This window comes from Onychomys torridus, chromosome 5 (genome assembly GCF_903995425.1).
Source record: "Onychomys torridus chromosome 5, mOncTor1.1, whole genome shotgun sequence".
In the NCBI taxonomy this organism is placed as follows: Eukaryota; Metazoa; Chordata; class Mammalia; order Rodentia; family Cricetidae; genus Onychomys; species Onychomys torridus.
This window is the reverse complement of record NC_050447.1, coordinates 118,999,042-119,013,970: the sequence shown is the minus strand read 5'-3', so window position 1 is coordinate 119,013,970 and position 14,929 is coordinate 118,999,042. Positions and strand designations below refer to the sequence as shown.

Below are 14,929 nucleotides of genomic sequence, written 5' to 3'. Positions count from 1 at the left end.
CCTACTTTCATAAGGTTTGGGGGCAAGTTGAGTGAGAGCTGATAAAGTAACTTCAAGTTTTGTGAATTTTCAAAAACAAAACTTACCAAGACAAAGGTGTCTCTGTCTATAGATGGCGCTCAACAAAGATGGTGTCTCCTACTGCCTAAGTAGTGTTTGGTGGCATGAAGGGGCTTGCCTTTGAGAGAAATAGCAAGCACTGATGACTGACTTCTCTGAATTGTGATTCTCCACCTAGCTGCATAGTAGAGCCCCCACCAAGAGCTTTTTCAAATCTCATGGCATGGGCTGTACCATTTTCTCAACCTCTCTGGTGGACTACAACATGCAGCCAGGGTTCTGTACTGATGTTTTGGGAGTAAGGGTGAAACCTGGAATTCTACAGTCTAAACTTCATTTTATTTTTCTTAAACAGAGACTTAGGTATTATGTGCAATTTATCTTATTTCTCTTTTTCATAGATGATTTTGAATGAATATGATCACTGTGTTTTCTCTTAGGAGCTAGTTTTAATGGGTGTGAATGGGAAAGTACATACCAGTCTTAAAGTCTTAAGATGTCTGAGGCAGGGGGAGTTCACTGAGGGGGAGTACAGAACTAAGGGGAACTTGAAAATTAGGAAACAAAGCATTCAAACTCCATGTTGGTTTTGGACATCGGTCCATGCAAATGGACCAACCAAGTGCTGGTTGGCTTCTTGGAAATCTCATGACTCTGGGGTCATGGTTCTAAAAAAATGGGCTAGAGCTTCAAAATGTGAGGTGATAAAAATAATATTTATATGTTCACCATATGCTAAGGACAGTCACTCTATATCCAAACCTGGATTAATTAAAGATACTTTGCTATATGTATACATGTGTATTTGTTTGTATGACTGTGTATATGAATATATCGATGTTTGTGTGTGTGTGTGTGTACATACACACACAAAGGTTTTTCTCAAGAGCCAGTACTACAGTCACTCTCTACTCAAAATTTCTCTTACCTCTTCTCAACAAATGGAGCTGACTAGGAAAGGACACATTGTGTACATGCAAAAGGAAGTTAGAGCCTTACTTCATGCCATATTCAAAAAAGTGAAAAGTAGATCAATGATTTAAATGTAAAAGCTCAGATTGTGAACACCTTTACAAGAAAGCATGGAAGTAATTTGTGAGCTTGGATTTGGCATTAGATTCTTAGGATGCTTTGCACAAGAAGCAAATGTAGAAATAAATTATACTTTATCAAAATAAATTCAAAGGGTGGAGTCAAAAGATAACCAACAGACTGGAAGAAATGCACTTAGCATGTGCTTGATAAAAGTCGAGTTTGTAGAAAACATGGAAAACTCATACAAATTGGAAAATAATCAATAAATATATCAATGTAAAAAATGGACAAAAACATTCAATAAAGTTTTTTAAAGTGGATACACGAATGGTCCAGAAGTACATGAAAAGCCACTAGGTATCCTTAGTATTTGGGGAAGTGCAAATCAAACCAGGGTTTCACACTCAGTAGGGTGATGGTAAGAAAACCAGTAAGAAGCAAGGATGTAGGCCAATTGGACTCTTCAGTCTTAAGTGTCTCAGGTAGTACAGTTTGGCTTTGAGCTTGCTAAGTTGCTGAAGATAATCTTGAACTTCTGATCCTCCTATCTCTACCTGCCAAGTCTGATTACAAGTATGTTCCACCACACTCGATTTACATAGTGCTGGGGATTGAACCCAGGGCCTTGTGTGTTCTAGGCAAGCACTCTGCTAACTGAGCCAACACCCTCATTATCCTCAAACCTTCAACCTTGATAGTAAATTCAATATCACGGAGCAAGTGTGGGTAACCATTTTGAAGTTCCTCAAATAGCTAAATATATAATTACTGTGTGACCCAGCTTTGCAAAGCTGTCCACACTGGTCTGGGATTACTCGAATTCATCACTCCACTTTCTACCAGCAACCTAGAACATTCCATGCTTGTCAACTTGGGTGCCTCTTGGTGTCTGATTGTTGAAACTAGATGGTGAGTGTCCCCTGTGGCCTTTATACCAGGCTAGCTCACTCATGTCACCAAATGTTAACTCTTGGGCACAAATGCAGAAACTTACATATTACTTCCCAGTAGACCTGTGAGATTCCTGCAAATTCCATACAGTGAGAAAGTCACAAGTACAGAAATGTGGATGGGTTGAAAGGGCTTTAGGCAGTTACTATTGGGACTTTAATGCTTTGAAATGGGGGTCACAGAGTCTCAGTTCTGATCACCTTGAAGGTGGATCTCTGAGCCCACAGCCCAGTCTCAGAGCAGAAAGAACCTGTATTAATCATTCTCTCCACTTTTTTTCTCTCTCTTTCTTTTTCTGCTGGGGTCAGCAGGAATGGAAATCTTTTTTTTTTTTTTCTTTTTAGATCAGTCTTATTATGATTATGATTATGCTGAAAGACCCGCAGGAGAGAAATGCTGCAATCGGAATTAAAAATAGCATCTCTGTCCTCCCACACACACTTGAGTGCTTGGGATGTCTTTTCTACGCGCACACTTTCTGCCTGGCTGCATAAAAGGAACTGTCACTTCGTTTCCATAACGAAGCCATTCCCAGGAGAATGCCATTGTTTTAGCAATAGAATTTTTGTAAAAGGCCTCTTATTTTGCCTGAAAAAGGTAACAAAAATGAACTTTTGAGAGCTCATTCGACAAAACAATTAGGGAGAGAGAGATTGTCTCCTTTCTTGATACGGGAAGCGTTGTAAGCGAGAGAATCCCCTGAGCCTTGATACTAGGATAAACTCCTGAGCGCAGCAGATGAAGGCAAAGCGAGAGCCTGCATCAGTCATCTTTGTGATACAAACAGGGCAATGCCCCTGCTTGAGAACATGTTCGAGAAACAGCTGCTGGTAAACAGATGTCACTGTCTTGTTTTGAGGATTTTTTTTTTTTTTTTTTTTGGAGAACAGGGTCCTATATAGTTTAGGCTGGTCTCAAATTCAGTAGCCAATGGCCTTGCACTCCTGGTCCTCAGGACACTTCCTCAGGGCTGAGGCAATTAAGAACTATACCACCACACTTCACTTTAGAAGGGAAGTTGGAAACCTGGAGACAGCTCATCGTGTAAAGACATGCCTTAGGATTTTTAATGAATCAGGATTAGCAAATGCTTTAATGGGACTTCTTGACTCTGAAGACAATTTGCAGATATGTCTTGTCAGGCAGGGCCCTTGACTCTGGGAGTAGTAGTTGCAACGTCTCCTTATTTAAGTTTAAAATGCTACAGCAAGTAGAACACAGCACTTGCCTTGCATGGTGTTTTGTAGTGGCCTCAACCTGGTCTACAAGTGTGTGTGCTCACACTCAGAGCCCCTCCCCCATGTTCCCTCCAGTCCTCCCCACAATGAATATTTGGTCCAAATATGGCATCAAGTTTTCACGTCCACATTCATAGAAAGGATATCTACATCTCTTAGTACTTTACCTGGCACCTAAGAACCCACATCAAAGTCCTGCCTTTGGTGTTTCCACAGGTAATCCTGAGGCTCGATGCCAAGTAGCATTCCTGGTACCTGGTGTTCGCAGCTAAGCCCATTGAAATCGCAGTTTTGAAGCCAGAATCATTTCCTAAGCCTCTTCTAAAGGGCAAGAAGTTTTGAATGCTGTCTTTGTCTTGCAATGCTTTAGTTTCTACTTCATCAGAAAGTTACTGAAGCAAGGAGAGAGCTGCTTAGAATGGGTGAAAACAGGCCACGAGACTGGGCTCGTAGCTCAGTTTGTGGAGTGAGTACTTCATTAACATGCACCAAGCTCTGGGTTTGATCCTCAGCACTGCTGCATAAAACCAGGACCGAGGCCCATAACTTGGAAGTAGAGACAAGAGGATCAAGAGTTCAAAGGCACCCTGGGCTACATAGCAAGTTACAGGCCTGCTTGGGCTACCTGAGCAAAACATCGAGAGGAGCTCATTTTGGCTAGAGAATACTGAAGGCGTGCAGAGCCAAGTGGACTGTTAGGAGAAGAAAGTCAGGACTAGTGGGTTGCTGTGGGAATAGAGTAGACACAGAGTTAGGAATTGACAGCCAACAGACTGTGGGAGGAAGAAAAGACAATATGCCCTTGGCATAAATTAGGGAACGGGTTTAGGGGTGAGTGGCAAGTTCTGAAGTAAAATTGATTTGCACCATACATGTCCAATGGCTTGGGAGAGATGCCAATGTCCAGCATACAGGTTTACAAAGTGAATGGAATATAAGGAAAGCATTATGGGAAAAGAAATGAGCTTATAGCTAGGTGTGGTGGTTTGAATAAGAATGTCCCCCACAAGCTCAAGTATTTGAATGCTTTGTTACCAGGAAATGGCACTCTTTGAAAGAATTATTAAGAATTAGTAGGACTTTTTGGAGGAAGTCATTGGGGATGGGCTTTGAAGTTTCAAAATCCCATGCCAGACCCAGTCAGTCTCTCTCTCTCTCTCTCTCTCTCTCTCTCTCTCTCTCTCTCTCTCTCTCTCTCCCACACCCCTATGGATCAGGGTGTAGCTCTCAGCTACTGCTCCATCACCACTATACTCTCTGCCATGATGATAATGGACTAATGGGAACGATAAGCGAGCCCCCAGCTCAGTGCTCTCTTTCATGAGAGCTGCCTTGATCACAGCATCTCTTCACAGCGATAGCACACTGACTGAGACACTGGAGGAGGAGACAGGAGCTCAGGATAAGAGTAAAATGCAGAAAAGGAAAAGAAACTGAAGGAGGAGTTACAGAATGTTAGGAACTCCAGGAGCCGGGCCTGGCGGCACAGACCTTCAGTCCCAACACTCAAGAGGCAGAGGCAGAGGGATTACTGTGAGTTCCTATGTAATGAGGACCAGGCCATCAGTGCTACACAGCAAGACTCTGTCTTTAAGAAGCAGAACAAAACTCCAGTGTGCTGCTGCCTCAGGGGAATCAGAGGCATTAGACAAATAAAAGTACTCACTAGACATGGTGGCACATTCTTTTAATCCCAGCATTTGGAAGGTGGAGGCAGGAAGGTCAGGAGTTCAAGTCCAGCCTGGGTTACTTAAGACACTGTCTCACTTAAAACACTTGTGTGTGTGCAAAAACACTTGAAAGTGATTCATACAAAAAATCAGAATCTATTGTAATACGTGTATTAATTTCTATGACTACACACAATTTGCAAAAAGACAGTGACTTAAACCTGTTTCATATGCACCACTTTCTGTCTTGTACCCCAGCCATGGCCTCCCTAGCTCCCCTGCTCCCATTTTCTCCAGACTGAGATTTCAGTGTTTCCTGCGCTGCCTTCCCGTCTGAAGCTCGGGGTCCTTTCTGATGCTCACAGGATTACTGGCAGAAATGACTTCCTTGGGGTTGTTAAGTTCTGGCCCTTGTTCCGTTGCTGGCTGTGGAATGGATGCTGTTCCTGGCTTCCTGGGGTCCCCTTGGGTCCATACCACATGGCCTACCCCCTCTTGTCCGGTCCTATGATGAATCCTGTCCATTTGAAAGGCCTACACAACCAGATTTGACCCACCTTGCATAACCCCTCTGGTTTAAGGTTAGTGGTTTGGGATCTGAATTAAATGTAGAATACCTTCACGATGAGGAGAAATGTTCCACTGAATTCCTAAGAGGAGATGTGTAGGTCCACCAGGGACAGGCCAGTTGTGGGGACCAGCAGAGAGTCATGTGTGTCATACTGCAACCGAAAGCTCCAGGGATAAATCTAAGTTTAGGTGCAAGATGGGTGTTTATATGGGAGAGGCAGGGGAGGAGCGGAGGGTGGGAGTGGAAGGGAGACGCTAGGCTAGTCTATCAAATAACAAAAAGGACATGGAAGGAAGCCCTAGTGAATTGTACTGGGTATTAGAACAGACACTAGGGAAAGGTCACTGTGTGTGGGAGGCAGATGCATTGATGACCTTTGAAAGAGGAAAGACAGTTTGCAAAACTCATGGTGGAAATCAGACTCCCCGGCTTCCAGATATTAGTGTTGAAATGGTGACAGGAGAGTTGCACCACATTTTAGCCTGTTCCCTGGTAAATCTGATAAAGGTGCAAGCCTTTTAGAAACCTCCCAAGACACTGTGGATGTCCTTCAGGAAATATAAATGACAATATGCTTAAGGCTGGGGAGAAGTATTTATAGTCCACAAGAAAAGAAAAGGGGATGAAGGGCAGAGTTGACCTCAGTAAGATCTGGAGATATCAGAAGGATGGATTCAGAGCTGTCATGGAGGAAGGTCATGAAAGGTTTCCCCAGATTTTCGGTATACATTTAACAGTGTGCTGGGTTTATTTTGTTGTTTGTTTTGATCATCTGGCATCTATTTGGACTATGTATGTTCTTATCACTCCTCCCAAGGTAACCATCTTCGAGTGAATGAGATCCATCCACTTGCATTTGGTTGTGTCAATTACAGGAAAACCTTCAGAGGGGCAGGTCTCAGAGTGTGGCCCCGGAAACAGCATCAGTCTCACCTGGGAACTCACGAGGGTCACAGTCTCGGGCTTCCACCCAAGCTTTCCCATCATCAGTCCTAGGGATAGCTTCTAGCTGAGTCTGCTGTGGGTTGCAGTTTGAGGTCCATCCCCTCGGGGATCTCCATGTCTCCTCCTCACTGGATGAGGGTTTCAGCAGCTGAAGCTTTGGGAAGGCTGTGAGAATCAAAGGTATAGGTTCCTGCTGGCAAGAAGGTGGCGCACCATGTGTAAACAGTTGAGGGAACTAGCAGCTGTTCCAAATCCACTAATGAATAAAAAGGGGATGGGTTCAAAGAAGAGGAAAGAGAAGGCCAGTGTGACTGTTCTCAGTTCCGTGGAAGATGGGGTTCATTGAGATGGGAAGTATCGGAGCTCCAAGCCCTTGGATGGCAGAGACAGGTGAAGGACCAGGATCTGGGGTGATGGCTCATTCAATAAAGTACCTGCCTTGCCAGGACAAGTACCCACAGTCAATATCTAGAGTCTACTATAAAAAGGGCTGAGTATGCCAGGCATGATGATGCACATTTTTAAGCCCAGCACAGAGGAGGGAGAAGCAGGTGAAATCTCTGTGAATTCAGGACCAGTGTTGTCTACATGGCAAGTTCCAGGTCAGTCAGGATGACACAGTGAGAGCCCATTTCAAAGAGGGGGAGGAAAAAAAGAGCTGAGCTTATAATCCCAAGCACTGGGGAGTTTGAGACAGTTATATCTCTAGGACGCAGTGGCTATTTGGTGATATTCCAGGCCAGTGAAAGACCCTGTAAAAACAAAACAAAACAAAACTTGGCACCCTAAAAGTTGTCCTCTGGCCTCCACACTCATACATGCATTACAGTGTACTAACTCTTACAGAAAGGGAGGGTGGGGGGATAGCTCTCAGCAGAGAAGGGGTTACATTATAGCTACAGAGGAGTAAGTCCTTTGCAGTAAGGGTTAAATTCTTCTAGATCAGGCTTGGACTGTGGGTCATTTCTTTTCCATTAAAGCTCTTCCCACTATTAGGAGCTTGCGTAGGAAGGCCACGGCAAGGTCTCACTCATCAAGAAGCTTATAAGGTCTCTGAGCCTTCAAGATTTCAATAAACCTGATGGAGGATAAGAAGACAATATAACAGTGCAGACTTGAAAATGACCTTGGGTCAAAATGTGCAGTAGACTCTGTAAGTGCTTTGGGCATTAAGGGGATGAGAAGCTGGCATGGTATCCATTTGTCCTGTGGCTGGAGGATGAGATTGTCGGGCAGCCTGGCGTGCATCCCTGGGTCTGATGGTGAAACACTGGGCAAGCTGGCTGCAAGGTGTCCTGTCCTTCCCATTCTCTTTCTGGCTTTGCTAACGCTTGTCATAACTATCAGGGTGAAGTATACTCTGAGACCTGCGGGTAGACTATTATTGGTATTTTTGTTTTTCTAAGGAGTTCGTATAGGGAAAAAATCACATTTTATCTTGGCTGTCTTAAATGGCAAGAGGCTCAGGACTCAGCTGGCCAAATTTGTTTTAGACAGGATTTCAGACTGATTCCATTCATCCAGGGAACATGAGTGAGCCTGCCTGAGGATACTGTCAGTTTGGGGAATACAAAATACTGATTTTTTTTTTCTTAGTGGGAGAATTAAGTTGAGTCAGATATGGGATGATGGGAACAAACAAAAGTGGAGATGAACACAGCCTTTCTATCACTTGCTTTTTTCTATGCATGCTCCCCTCCTCACTGAGGTAGCTAAACAGAATCCCAATATACAAATCAGGAGAGAAGTGGTAGGCACTGTTGGAGCAGGCCACAAGTGCTGTTTAAGTACAGGAGAAAATAATTGTTTTTCAGATTTACAAGCACACACACACACACACACACACACACACACACACACACACACACACCTGTGAGTGTATATACGCTCAGCCTGTTTCCTCTGGCTGAAACCTGAAGCCTGTTTCTAGGCTAGGGCTCTGCCACTGAGCTGTACCCCTTCCTTGTCTGTGCTAAATTCCACCCTTGGCTTCTCTGCAGCCTTTCTGGGCCCCACACTTCCAATCACAGTGTCCAGTGTCCCTTCCTGATGCTTGAGTTTCAAATCTTACACACGTTTTAAAAAACACATTAGTACAATTCCCTAAGGTTCTATTCCTCTTGGTGTAAGGAGGACAGGGCCCTTGCCTCTCTTGTTCACTGTTCTGGCCCTGGTTGGGTGTGGCATTAAGGGAAAGTCTGTCCTCTGAATGAGATAATTAATAAGACAGCACTTGGTAAGCCGAATCCTCTGTAGAAGCCAGGATTAATCACAGGAGAACAGACACCTCCTTCCTCCTTTCTGAGCTAATTTTGTCTATCCCTTTCAAAAAATTTGAGTTCTGCTGATCAGTGTTATCACTTCACTAATCTTAATTTTAAGATTTGATATTATTTCACTCTTGTCTTTATCATCAGCGCCACTATTCTTATTATTTGAGAGGGCCACTTTTTTTTTTCCTCTTGGGAATCATTCTTTCCCCATCCACAGCACTAAGACTACAACTCCCACCTGGTGCTCACAACTTTGAGAGGAAAAACCTGCCAGGAGCTGGCATTCTATGCTCCCATCATCCCCCCCAAGCCACTGGTGAACATTCATTCTTATTCCTGTATTGTTACTCCACAATGCTGCAAAAGTTAAAATCAATTGATAATACTGGCCTGGAAGTGATTGTTCCTGGGTCTGCCAGGAAGATGAGGAAAACAAGAAATCCAGGTGTAGAGACTTTGCTATTGGGCTATGCGCAGGCTTTTGCATTAAAGAAACCAGCCAGCCGAGGCTAGTCCTTTTCTTTCCTTTACGCCTTTCTATATGTGAGGGTTACAATCGCTGGGGAGAAGAGACATCGAGGCAAGTGGAAAATTTCACAGCCCTGCAGACATGGAACATAAGAAACCTCACAAATCTGAAATTGAAGGGGGCCCTGTGCTGTGGCTCAAATAACCACACTCCTCCCTGGCTCTGGAGTCTGCCTTGCACACTCTTGCCTGGCTCTGGAGTCTGCCTTGCACACTTTTCAGCTTTCACTTCCTGCTCCACGCCTTCTTTTCTTGTTTAAAATTTCTCCTGGAGATTCCAGGAGTCTCTGATTCTGCTCCTCTTCGCTCCCGCACCACAGCACCATGACGTCATGTAGACATTTGAGCGCCCCAGGGAGAGCTGATGGTTGGTGCTCAGCCAACAGCTAGCTTTTGTACTCTGGCTCAGAGCTCTAGAGCAGGCTGTGACCAATAATAACACCTCCCTTTGACATAGTGCCTGTCTTCTGGGCAACTGAGTGCTTCTCAAGAACACTTACTGATCTTCCCAGCCACATAGGGAGGTATGGAAATGTAGTCCTTGCTTTCCTTTTCAGAGAGAAAAGTCAGGTGACTTTGGGATCCTGTGTGTTTTTCCAGTGCTTGGGATTAACCCAGGAACTCAAGAGAGCTAAGCAAGCCTTCTACCTCTGAGCCATACCCCTACAATGCTTTCTCTCTCTGACTCCCCCACCCTCCCTGCCTTTGCTCTTTCTGGTTTTTTGTTTGTTTGTTTGTGGGTTTTATTTTGGCTTTGGTTTTGTTTTGAGACAGGGTCTCCTGTAACCCAGGCTGACTTAGTCTTCCTGCATGTACCTACCCAGGGCTAGGATTCCAGGTACACACCACACACTCCAGCAGATAGTAGCTGCTTTTGAGCAACTTTGTATCTCACCTAGGTTGGGTTGAAGTGTCCTAGAATTGGCTTCAACTTCATGGGGAAGAAAACCAACCAAACAAAAAACAAGAAAGAAAGATTGGTTATGTCACAATTGGTTCCCTGGATCAAGAACAAAATCAAAATGAGTAAATTAAAGAAACAAAAATCACAAAAACAGGTCCTGGAAAATGGTCTTTGGTGAATTATCACCTGTTGACCAGATGGCAGGGTTGTTGGAAGAAGTGATTGGGTGATGGACATATTTACCATTTTTTCCCTTCTGGGCTGTTCCCATGCCAGGTATTTCTCACCTCCCCTGTGAAAGGAAGAAAGACAACATCGGAGCCTGTGGCCCAGCTGCTGAGGGAAGTTTCCATGGTGAAGTCTCGGGGAGGCTTCCTGGGAGCAGAGCTTAGTGAATGCTGTAAGTGAACAACGGACTACAGAGGCTGGCCTGGTCAAGATCAGTGAACCTGGTGTGTGTGGCTGTTAGTGTGAGCCCTGGGTGATTGCCCGGTGGAGCTTGTTTTCAGATGAGGTTCTGTGTGCATTAACCACCATGAACTTGCCTGTCCCCTGGCTTCTGTGGAGCACTGTGGATGCTCAGCTTGTGGAATGAAAGTGAAGTACAGTGGATCTATGGCCTTGCTACTACCATAGACCTTGGTATCAAATGTATAAGGGGAATGTCCACAGCTGTTCCAGGGTGATGAGTAGGCTGAGGATTGAAGGCCTGGATCTCTAAGCATAACTAATATTATTTATCTCGGGTTTCTTTTGCTTAACCAGAACGTTGGGGTTTCGGTTTTGTTTGTTTGTTTTTCTGACCTTGAAAATCTCAGACATGTATGGGTTTTTCTCTGATCAGAATCGGCTGAATAATAATTGGCTTTTCTCAGGGTGATCATCTATGATGTTGAGATTAGTAAACTGGGCTTCATGTCAGCTGAAGGTTCTTGACGAGTTTTTAGGATCTGGTGGCTGATGAAGTGGCCCACTCCAAGCTTCTAGGAGCCCATTTCCTGTATAACTTAAAGTGGGTTGCCTAGCTTTGCTGTTTGGTGACTGTGTCTCTCACACATACACACACACACACACACACACACACACACACACACACACACACACAGGTGTGCATGTGCACACACTCCACAAAATTTAGAGTGTTGACCAGGAAAGGATATAACCACAGGAAAGTCCTGGGTGGCCAGTGAACACCTCTGAGAAAGGAGTAATGGTATCTTCACAGTTTAGAGTATAGACCCAACTTCAATTAGAATTTGCCAATGTGGCTGCACATTTTGTAACATATTTATTATACATTTTGAACCTTTTAAGTCTTTGTTAAAAATTATGCTCCTTGAGTGTGTGGGTTGGGGGAGAGGTTGCATGTAGGAGTCAGAGGACAACTTCAGAGTAGGTTCCATTCTGAGTGGGTTTCAGGGAAGTGAAGTCACCAGGCTTGGCATCCAGTGCCTTTACCCACTGAGCCGTCTCATGGGCCACTGAACGTCTTCATGACTCAATCACAATTGCTCTTCAGTCTTTTATCGCTTACTGTATATGGTCGCCTAAAAGATTTCATTTAGGTGAGACGGACACAGCCCATAGAGAAATGGTATTGATGTCAAAAAGAAGTTTTGAAAACAGCTTATGACTTTTAAAACATTTGTAGTAGAATATTTATCCCTCTTTCCTTGTGGTTTAATAGTTTTGTCAAAATGAATTTGTTCAATTCAAAACCTGCTGGCTCTTTGTAGCTCCTGAAGGTGCTGCTGCTTCCCTGTTCTGACTTGTGATGTGGGCCTGTGCCCATGGAGGTGAAGAGCACATACTGCTTTTCCAGAGGACCAGAGTTTGTTTCCCAGTAACCACATCAAAACAATTCACAACCCTGTGTGACTCCCAGCTCTAGAAGATCCAGTGCCCTCTACCTGCCTCCATGGGCAACTGCACATATGGAACACACACACACACACATACACACACACACACACACACACACACACTTATAAAAATTTACACACACACACAGACACACTTACAAAAATTTACAATTTTGAATTCAAAATTTTCTTGGTGCTCATGGAAGGTGCTGTTGTTTTAGTGTGTTTTCACTTGTGGGTGTGGGCCTGACAGTTCTAGAAGTATATGACCTGCGCTCTGTGGTCATGGCTTCTATTTTTAGTTGCCCTATTAGGTCAAGTATATTGATGACTCCAGGCAGGTCACTACCCCGCCACCACCAGCAAAGAAAGTGGTATTTTATAAATTTTTGGGTTGCTATATGGTACTTGTTCGTTAGCTATGGACAGCTTGGTTTAGGGTTCACACAGGGGAAGAGAACTATGTATGTACTTTCTTGCAAAAGACTCTTACCACGAATGTTTTGTCACTGTCATGGGCCCTGTTGACTTTAAGTGTGAATGATGTTTCACTGCAAACTCTTTTGGCTCATCAAGTGCTTTGTTGGCATAGTGATGTCTTTAAGGTGGGTGCGGTGTGTGTCTTAGAGAAAGTCACCTTCAGGCCTAGCTTCAGTTTAAAGGGGAACAGTTGCTGTGAGAAAGCCGACTTTGTGCCTAATATGGTGGATCTTCCTTTCACACTGTTGCTCTGAAGGTTCATAGCAGACTTCAGGCATTATGTGAGGCTCTCGAAGTTCCTGAAGTCTAAGTTTGGAGACGCCAAATGGCCAACTTTAAAGACACTTGAAAATCCTTCTGTAAACAGACTGTTGAGAGGAAAAAATACGAAATTCCATAGACCTGCTTAAGCATGCCGAGAACTTTCTTTTCAAAAGTACATCACTTGAAATGAGAGCCAAGCTCTCCACTAGTAAATATGGTATCAGTCACCTCTCCCAACCATGTACCACCCTTCTAACCCTTGGCTTCTATTTTCCACTAGTCCGAGTGTGTCACAGAGGGGCATTACAAGTGGGGAATGCAGGTTATTTTCAGGGAATGTGTGTTTGCACACAGACAGGCATAAGTGTGGGTGGGTGTTGTATGGTGTGAGTGATAATCACAGCAGCATTTGCAAAGTGGCCTGGCCTCAACAGCTATGCCTCAGACTCATTACTCACTGCATTTACCCATCTGCATGTCTCATTAAGAGTCTCTCCCATCTGTCAACATCTTCCTTCCTAACAGTTGGCCTTTACCCATGAAGGTGTCTCCACCTGGCTCTCAGAGGGTGGAGCGGCATCATGCCTTGCACAAGAAGGGGAAGGCAGTGAAAAGTGAATGAGGAGTCAGGAGACCTGCATTTTTGCATTCCGTGTTGCAGATGGCTATGTAACCTGGGCCCCAGCACCCCTGGAGACCCATTTCAAGATGGGCAACAAGAGAAATTGAGATTGATCTCTGCAGTTCTAGCTTTTTGTGTCTAGCATTACCAAGATGGCATTCTGCTATGAAGCAGGTCAGATCCTCATTTACCCTCTTAGACTCCTAAAAAAAAAAAATCAATGATTTGCTACAGCCTAGTTCCCAGGTGTTTTTGTTTTAGTACACTGAAGGTAGTCTTATGATGTCAAGATGGCTTAACAGATAAAGGATGGTTCACAACCATCCTAACCACATGTGTTCAACCCCCCAGCCCCACATGATCATAGGAGAGAACTAACTCCTTCAAACTGTTCTCTGATCTCCCCACACTTGCCACGGCATGTGCACACCCAAATATATACATGCACATACACACAGAGAATAGTCTTGTCCTCTGAGCCATCTCCCTAGCCCCATCCAGTCTATTTTCTTCCCTAGAAGTAGATACTAAATGTCAATGATATGTGTGATACAAATGTGGGTAAGGAAAGCATTTAAGGACATCATATTCTAGAGTCACTATCAGTGAGCTTAGGGATTTTCTGATATTTAAAAAGCAAAATTCTACACAAAAGTTCATTTCCTCCTTTTTTCCAGCTGAGTGGTTTGTGGTCTCTTGTTTGTGAGTAGTCTGCACTGAGCGTATATGGATGGTGGTTTTATCTTTTACAGTCATATCATTTCATTGACAGCTGTGTTCCCTGTTATTCTCGGTGTGGAGCTGGGCCGGAAGTGCTGCATGACACCAGAAGTGACCTACATAGAAGGTCAAGGGTAGCATTCCTCTCCAGCACACCACTCAGAGGAAAGAAACAGTCGGCTGGTTGAAAGGAGGCCCAGCTTCTGCTCTGTTTGAGGGAAGCTACCAGAAACCAGTTTAGGAAGACGGCATACTGGCCTGTTTTTGAGATGGCAGGAATAAAGGTGTCCAGACATTTGTGTGTTTTTCTGATCCCTCATCAGAACAGCTGTGGAAAGCACTGCTTAGAGTGTGCCTCAGAAGAAACAGACAGAGGCAAACACCGCTCTTCCTGTTCAAACAGCACTGAGATATGGGATATGAATTCTAGTCTCCAGAGTAAGAGGACTGCGTGTGTACATTCTAAGAGCACGTGGGCGGTTTCCCAGAGTGTCTGTCAGGTTGGAGCTTTTAGAGTTGCACTGTGATGCTAATTTCTATAAGATGGTCATAAAAAAACACTCTGAAATAGATAAGGGGAGAATTTATTATTAGCTTATTGGGGGGTGGAGTTCACTCTGTGTGTTTAGTCCTTGTTTGAAATCACAGATTGGCCTGTGCCACATGACAGAGGCAAGGAGGCTCAGTCTAGCACTTTCTACACAGGAGCATGAGGATTTCTACTAGGGTTTCTCATTTTGCTCATTTGAATCTCTTCCTCTACCTCCGACCCCACTTACTGGCAGCCTCATTAGTTCCAGGCCATT

General features: G+C 44.2%; 1 protein-coding gene across 8 annotated transcripts in view; it reads left to right on the top strand.

Annotated features, from left to right (window-relative positions):
* Positions 1 to 14,929, top strand: part of Atxn1 (ataxin 1) — a 425,225-nt gene that overhangs the window by 241,723 nt on the left and 168,573 nt on the right. For 7 of the 8 annotated variants that reach the window (XM_036189212.1, XM_036189208.1, XM_036189206.1 and 4 more), the window contains one exon: positions 10,452 to 10,575. The exons of the other annotated variant lie outside the window; for it this stretch is intronic. The gene's annotated coding sequence lies outside the window, so the exon portion shown is untranslated. The remainder of the gene's footprint in view (positions 1 to 10,451; positions 10,576 to 14,929) is intronic. 8 annotated transcript variants of the gene reach the window in all.